Source organism: Morus notabilis, unplaced genomic scaffold, assembly GCF_000414095.1.
Source record: "Morus notabilis unplaced genomic scaffold, ASM41409v2 Scaffold24, whole genome shotgun sequence".
Classification (NCBI taxonomy): domain Eukaryota; kingdom Viridiplantae; phylum Streptophyta; class Magnoliopsida; order Rosales; family Moraceae; genus Morus; species Morus notabilis.
The window spans coordinates 613,935-622,765 of NW_010368056.1; positions in this window are offsets into that span (position 1 = coordinate 613,935).

The following is an 8,831-nucleotide window of genomic DNA, read 5'->3' on the forward strand; positions in this document are numbered from 1 at the left end:
CACGACTAAGAACAAATATTTCAATAGTGTAATTATGTCAAACTGGATCATATATAATCAAGTGACCACTTATAGTTGTTTTGAAATATCCTTATTGGAAACTAATGAAATTCAATTATTTGAAATTTTGAGTACTTAAATTTATCTACACATATACGTTTAAAAAAAAAAAAAAAGAAATCTGCTGACATGTTTCACCCTACTTCATAGTAGATAGACACTATACATAAAGATATCATATTAGCTGGTAAGTATTACTTGGTTTATAAATTTGATTTAAGTTAACATTAAATTTGGGCAGTAATATATGCTACAGGGTACATAAATTAACCTTTGGCAGCAGTTCAGTACCGCAAATTAAATTATATACAAAATAAAAATTGGATTGATATACTTATATGGAGTTTATATATATATATATATATATATATATTTGCTGAATGATCATATATACTTGCTTTGCAACCGACTCCATTAATTTTGACGAAACATATAATAAAAAAAACTTGATTGGTAATTTATTATAAATATTAACTAGCATGTAAAAGACATCCAAACAATATAATTAATACAAAGTTTATTTATCTATGTTTCTAGTTGGTGGGGGGAAATGAGAATCAAATATGATGTCGCATGAGATAAAGCTTATCGATAAAAGATGTGGAGGTACGAACTATTTTTATTATGTAGTATATGTAATTATTCATTAGGTACCGTGCTAAATATATACATATATATATATATATGTTATGGAAATGCTTGGAAGGTTGAAAAAACCAATTAGAAGAAAAACCAAAAGTTCTAAAACTAAAATATTACTAACTGGCAGTGAAATTGTGACAAAGAAAGGATCTAAATATGGAGGCAATATCAAGCACATAGACCCCATGCAAACTAGTAGTGTACATCTATGATATGAAAAATACGACAATGTCAATCTTGAGTGGCGAGATTTAAGGTCCGTTTAGTTCGCTGATTCGAGTTGAAATGTGACTTTATGTGAGAGCTTTTTACTGTAATAAAAAAATTAGATGTGACTGTTTCTGAGAATTTTTTACTGTATTAAAACTCAAATTTTAAACTCGAATCGAGAAAATGCACACAAATTTGCATTTGCTCCTGTAATACATATCTGCGAACACTTGGTTTTGTTATTATCATTTCTTTTTTATTTTTTAATAAAATAGAGTTAGGGTTTTCGTAGATGATGAGTCTTCTAATGAGTATCGATATCTACTTAAAATTTAAGCTGCTCTACCAGTAATCCTCTCTCATTATTTATCCAAAAAAAAAAAGATATTTTTTTAAAAGCAAACAAAGAGACTTCAAAACCCATGTAATAAAGATTAATGAAGATTAAGGTATAAGTTATATGGGGTCCAATTGAACACAACATCATCTTAATCATCATCTTCGTTACTAGATTAATAATACCACAGCTAGATACAATTACACGTGCTGTGACCTACTTTCCTCAGTTCCTTTCCTTTGGTACAAAGATTATATGTATATATATATATATATATATACATGTATTATATATAGCTGTATTGCTCAAGCAAAGTTGCTGTCGTAGTCGTGAAGAATATGACATGGTTTGGTGCAATTATTAACTGGGGCATAGATAGTTCATAGTAGCAGTATTCCATTTTGACCATTATGTAATATCGGTTCGATACAATAGACATCGCATTCGCATTTATTAACGTACTCATTTCTATAGTAAACCACTTTTGCTTTTCATTTTCATTTTTTTTTCCACTTCCAAATAATTTGGTTTGGATATATATATGAACAATAACGTTAAAATGTTTTAGCATTTTTTTTTTCCCGATAATCGTGTGTTTTAATTGTGTCAACAGTCTTGACAGTAAGAGGAGTTTTGGTAGGATTACGTTGAAAATTGATATCAAGAGGGTATTATACAAGAACACCATGAATTCTAAAGCTTCGTTTGGGATGATTATTATTTTGATTTTGAAACCAGGATCATAATTTATAATTTTAGGTCCAAATCATAGTTCAAAAATCAGAACCAGAATCAGGAGTTTGAACCACTCAAAATCAAGGGAGAATGGTTTTAGAATCATAAGTGATTCTATTTTAAAATATCAATAACAATTTAAACCTTAAATCAGAATCATCTAAACTAAACACTGATTCTAGGTGAGTCAAATTAGAATCACTTTTTATCTTTTTGTAAACAAGTACTAATTTAAACTAAAATCACAGTTCCGGATTCTAAAACCCTGATACTAAACGTGCTAGAGCCTAGATGTATATATATTGTCGTATGCGGATGATTATTTTGTATTCGAATGAATAGGAATATATAGATATTACATTTCATTTTCCTAAAAATTTATGAAGACATATTAACGGGCCAAAACAGTACAAGTACAATATTGTTCATCAAAAAGTTCTTATTATGATCATATGTGCGAGAAAAGAATTGATTTTCAACGGAGAAGTAGGGTTTGCGAATTTTGGTACATAACTTGCGTCCATTTTGTAAAAAGCTCCACAGCACTTTTTCTAAAGTTTATCAAAATTGGTACAAACAATTATTTTATTGAATTTTATAATTTTGGATCAGTACTGGATTTTAACAATTTTATAAAAATCGCATTTTTAGTTCTAATATAAATATATAACTAACAGAAGTGTTCCCTATAGAAATTCCTTTTTATACACGCAATCCATTGCTATGAGAGTGGGCTCATTTATTCGCTGATTCGAATTTTTAATTTGAGTTGAGATATGACTTTATGTAAAAAAATTTTATTGTAGCAAAAAAATTTGATGTAACTGTTTCTGAAAATTTTTTACTGTAACAAAACTTGAATTTTAAATTTAAATCGGTGAAATAAATAAGGATATGTCCATCTCTGCTTATATATATAGTCAAATAGAAGCCACTCAACTTTTCATTTTTGTTCATTTTCTTTTTCTTTCGTTGTTCCTTAATTATATTTAGTTTCATTTTGCCGGAGATGCCACTTAACTTAGCAAATGATAGATTCGTTCTGGAATATAATTCGCAACGTGAGCCAGTGTATGACCAACCAATGATTTTTGAAGATAAGTATGAATATGAGATAATTTTTTGAATAAACAAAAAGATATCAAAATTGATCATCTACTTGATTTCTTCCAGAGTACGTGAGTGCCACAACCCCACCACATGTTTTTCGTTGAGAAAATTGCGTTATATTTAAAAGAAAAGGAAATTAAAGTGGTAAAGGTAAATTTAATTTAGCTGGCAAATTAAAAGACTTTGGTCACTTTCCCCAAGTCAAAGAAACTCAGTTTTATAAGCTGAACAACCGCGAACATGCACGTCTCGCTTCTAAACGTCCCGTTTATTTCGCCGATTCAAGTTTAGAATTCGAGTTTTGCTACAGTAAAAAGCTCTCAGAAACAGTCACATTTAACTTTTTTGCTACAGTAAAAAACTCTCACACAAAATCACATCTCAACTCGAATTACAAACTCGAATCAACGAAGTGAACGGTGATTTGGTCCAAAAAAAAAATCGAGGGAATCAGCAAGAGATCATTGATTCCCTTAAAAAAAAGAAAAGCACAATCCGTCGTTTTTATTTTTGTTTTTGATTTTTTTTTAAATGCCGTAGGGGTTGTTCTTTTACAATGAAATTCAAAAAAAGTTTGAACTCGAATTACAATTTTATTTAAATTCATGTTCTTTTATAAAATTTGAGCTTGAACTCGAGTTTAAATTCGAGTTCGAGTTTAAACTCGAATACTTTGGGACTAAACTCGAGTTTAAGTTTCCCCTTCAACTCAAGTTTATAAACTCGAACTCAAGTTAATGAACAATATTTTTTCTATTCTTAAAATGTCATAAATTTTTCCTTTTAATTCTGATTGATATGGTTTTTTTTTATGCATTCACAACAAAAAGACGAATAAAACCCCACCCATATACCCTATTAAAATTTTTCATCACTATTGACGGTGGAATTTCATCAACAAGACCTTACCGGATTACCTTACAATGGCCCGTTGGGTTACCGGTTTGGAACTTATGATTCTCAACTGTATATATTGGATTTTGTAATAAGGTTTTTGCTTGGTTGTGAAGTAAATAAGATTATGCTTATGAAAGTATGAAGACACAGGAATTTTATAGTGGTTCACTCTGTTAATCAATAGCTACATCCACTGTACTGTATTTCTCTCGACTTTGCTATTACAAATTACATGCACGTAATGAAAAGCTTCCCCCCTCCTTGTCTCTTGGGAGCTCTTCCATTTTATAGTGGTAATTGCATGAGTCTCTGTCCAATGGGAGGCGGTTTGGACCATTGGACCGTGTCTTTCATGGGGCCCGCCCACTCGAGTCGCCTATGGCCTCCTTTGTACAGACTGTAGCCTGCCATTGCCTTTTGGACTGTTCACTCATCCAATTTGTCCCCCCATTACGGCTCTGTAGATCTCTGTAATAGCTAGTGATCCGTTCCAGGCAGTTTTAGGGGCTAGTAATCATTTCTTATGCAATTGACCTTTTCTAAATCCAGACGCAACCTCCTCAGGGGTCTTCCTTGGGACGCGGGTCCAGTTGCTTGCGGCCTGCCGTCTGCGCCTATGCTGACCTTTGCCGAAGATATCTTTTCTCATGGCTGACTTCATCACGCCACTTTGCCCGGACTGGTCTTGTAGACCTCGACTGTGTATAGGGTCGACGGTCTCATTTTCCTTATACACTCGGCTCTCCTGTCATACAGGAGAGACTAATGAGGCCTGGGCGTCGAGGGCTAAATGACGTGGCAGGCATGGAGCCATGTGTGGCTTGATCGTTGTCCGACGTGTCGATGTGAATTTTCCCACACAACAGTTGCCCCTAGGTCGAGGCTTTTCTTCGGACTGCCTCGAGCTAGGTCTGGGGTTTGCTCTGGTTCTCCTCTTGTTTGCTTCAGGCGTGGGAGCCTAACTCCGAACCTTTTTCGCAATGATGGTCATGGCGCTTCGGAACCCTTCAAGAAGCACAAACGTCACATCTGTTCAATCGTCATGGTGACGTGGCCTCTCATTTGAATGGGCGAACCTAGGCCGCTGGATTGCAACGTCTTAGCCTCCCGCCCTTCCCCCATCTGTTGGATCAAACTCCTGTGCCCCCATCGTTAGATGCGAACGTATCTGATCGAACGGCTGGGGGTCGAGGCCCTCGGGTTAATATAAAGGGCCTCTTCACATCCGAATCACTCAAAAACACCTTGAAGTATCCGAAATTCTGCCAAAATTTTTCTGGGACCGTTTCCTTCTTGCCATTTCGCGGACCATCAGCAACATTCTTCTCAAGAACTCGTACACCTCTCCTGCCCCTAATCCTCTGGTAAGAATCTTCTCGAACTCCTTTTCCACTTATCTCATTTACTGTGTCTGGAATGCGGTGGATTGTTTCCTAAGTGGTGGGAATAGTTCGGAATGGCACGCTAGGAGAGGTTGGAACCCGTATTTGGTAGTGTCCGCCATGTCTTGGACTGGCCCTAGGAGTTTTGAGTGATTCTAGGTTTTGGTTTGGCATTCTGGGTTCGTTTGAATAGTCATCGCTTTGCTTGAGTGGTCTGCGGTCCAATTCATGCCCAGGTTTGAACTGTCGTCATTTTAACCCCAATTTTAACCGATAAGATGTCTCAATTTTTAAGCGCCGGACCATCTTTCCTTCCCCTCTCGTCTTATTGGAACTGACCTTAGATTTTTCCTTTACAGTAATGGCTTCTAGAGGGATAAAACGTCGAGGGGGATCATCTTCCGTGCCTTTCGTGAGGCCGGATCTAACACTAGCCGCCGAGTCTCCATCCTACTATACCGCCAGTGATTCACTTTTGATGGAGGTCGAGCGCTACGTCCCTGACCCACGCGACGACGAGGACAGCGTCGATCGCCTGGTCGAAGGCGAGGCTGACTCTTCCAGCAATATCGACTCCTTGGTGGGATGCGTCATGTTCGGCAGTAGCGGCCAACTCATGGGTGTCCTTGTGGTCTCGATAGGGGAAGACGAGGATCGGCCGATCTTTACTGCTGACTTCGTCGTGCCGAAGACACGGAAGAGGGACATCGTCCAAGTATTCAAGAAGGGGCGCGTGGACGGCCGGTGGTTCGAATATCTTCTACCGGATCCACAATTTAGGGCGACCCAACCACCCCCGGGCTACATGTCCATATCCACCCGGGCCCTTACGGCGGGGATGACACTCCCCATACATCCATTTGTTAAGTTTCTATGCGACCTCCATTGTATCTCCCCCACATAACTGACCCCAAATTTTTGGTATATTTTCGCCAGTATGTTGATTTTTTGGGACCAAAGGTTTGATGTAGATCTGCCTTTGGATGAGTTCCTCTTTGTATATAAACTATGCTAGATCCCTAAGTGTGATGGTTGGTATTTTTTGGGTGGTCACGGGCGATCACATCCCATCTTAGGAAAGTTAATAACGGGGTTACCCTCGTCGTCACATGCCTGGAAGCCGATATTTTTTATGGTGAAGGGCATGTTCGACGTTCACCCAGTTGATCCGCCCTTTAAGTGCCGAGACGTGAGTACATCTTTCAGGACGCTGAGTGAGTTTCCTTCGACCGTCTGTTTACAGCCATCGCTTGTTCTTTTTTTTTTCTTATATACCGCTGACCCTTTTTACTCTGCAGTTCCCCAGGACCGTCCCCAGCTCTCAGGGAATCGCCTCGCAAGGGTGAAGAAAGCCTTCGACTTCCCGGAGTCCTTTCGTCACGTCAGCACCTTGTTAACACGTGACAACTTGGAGAATTCTGGTTTGTTACTTTCCCTTCTTTCCCCTGCCAACACCGCTGAGGTCAAAGATTTCTTCAACCTTACAGCCGGAGGTTAGTTGCAGTTTTTTTTAGTGTCTTTGGTATGTATTTCTGACTGGCTGTGATGCAGATATGAAGGAATTACAACTGTGTGTGCCTGGAGAGAAGAGGCGTTCCAAGAAGACGAAGCCAAGCGAGCAGCCGAGTGACCCTGCTGTGGCCAATGTCCCGCCGAGGCCCCTATCTACAGTCGGGCCTTCATATTCTCGGGAAACGCCAAGACCGAAGAGGCCTCAACTGGCTGAGACATCTGCGGTGGAGGCAGAGCCGTCACCGGTAATTGATATTACGATGCTCATGAGGCCCCTCCGCCCCAAGAACGTCTGCTGCTTCCCGGGGAAAGGGTCCTTAACCCACAGTTCATCATTCTTGATGTTGTTTCGACCCAGATTGAAGCAGCACTGAATTTGCCACTGCGTTTTTCCGTCATCTTTCAAGCCTTGTACGAGTCCTTCTTTGAGTAGGACTGGGAGAGCGCGACCCGGGCTTCCTTGATCGGTCGTACTCGCCAGCAGATCTTTCTCCAGATTCATGTATACTTCGCCTCTTATGTGCCATGCATTTTCGTCTTTCTTTTTCCCTTATTAACAAGTTCTCTTTGATTTGGCAGTCTCTTGTCCTCTATCTTCTTAATTTTCTAGATATGGTTAAGGTGGAAGAGAGAAGTAGGGGGATGGACCGCGTCGAGGGGCGTTTGAAGGCTTTCCTGAAAAAGGAAAAAGACAATAACGAGGAGACTTCAAAGAAGCTTACCCGCGTCTCCCAGGAGCTAGAGGAAGTAAAGGCAGATCTGGAGTGTGCCAAGAAGGAGAATGAACTCGTCCGCAAACAGGTTGCCGACTCTAAGAATGCCTTCTGAAAGGAAGGATACAACCTTGGTAAGCAGAAGGGCTATGACCTGGGCAAGGCGGAGGGAGTTAAGGAGTTTGCTACTTCCGTTGAGTTCGCTCAAAACAATGCGGTCGTCACTGCTAGGGCCGTCGAGGATTTTAAAACCTCTGAGGAGTTGCACGATATGCGCGCCAGTGACATGCTGTCTGTTGGCGAGCAGATCGTGGCAAGGATTAACAGGCATCTGCCTGGCCTCGACCTGGACTTCCTTTATGAGCCCCCTTCAGACGACGAAGGTTCCCCTGCTGAAGGCGGAGGCAACGAAGGCATCAGCGGAGCTGGGGACGCGGTAGCTGATGGCGGTGAGGACAACCAATGTGGTGGAACTGGGGACGCGGTAGCTGATGACGGCGAGGACAACCAAGGTGGTGGAAGCGACGAGGCCTAGGCTGCTGAGAGTTGAATTATAACTTCTTTTCTCTTTTTTTTTTTGTAATATTGTTTCACTTATTCATACAATGGATTATATATACATACATATATTATATATCTATATGTTGATTACATACATCTTATTGCCTTTATTTTTGAAGTCTTGCCACAATTCTGCTAAGCAAACTGCCTCTCCTCCTTGGAGGTAGGGTCCTCGTTTTAGCAAATCCTTTAAAGAATGCCAAGTAAATCGTTTCTCCTCTTTGAGGAGATGACGTTTTATTTTGCTAGGTTTTATTTTGCCCCTTAGGGTCATCGTTTTGGCAAATTCCTTTAAATTTTGCTAAGTCTTGTGGCTGGGGGCTCTGTACCTTTAAGTCATCGTTTTGGCAAATTCCTTTAAAGGGACAATGGGCTAAAGTATACCCTGAAGAAGAAGCTCGTCTATATAGCAGACCATCATACAGTAGGTATCTGGGGGCTCTGTACCTGATCCTTCTGGCTTCGTCTCTGTCATTGGGCAACTCTGTGTTCATCAAATACCGGACGAGTGGTGTTATCCAGTCTCTGGCCGTCTGGATAGTCAGGACTTCTACCGCATTGTCAATGGTCGGCTGTTCCAATTCTTCGATGGGGATGACCCCTACTAGGTCTGAATCCTTCAATGATGCGAGTTTGGCTAAGGCGTCGGCGTTTGTATTCTTGGCTCTTGGC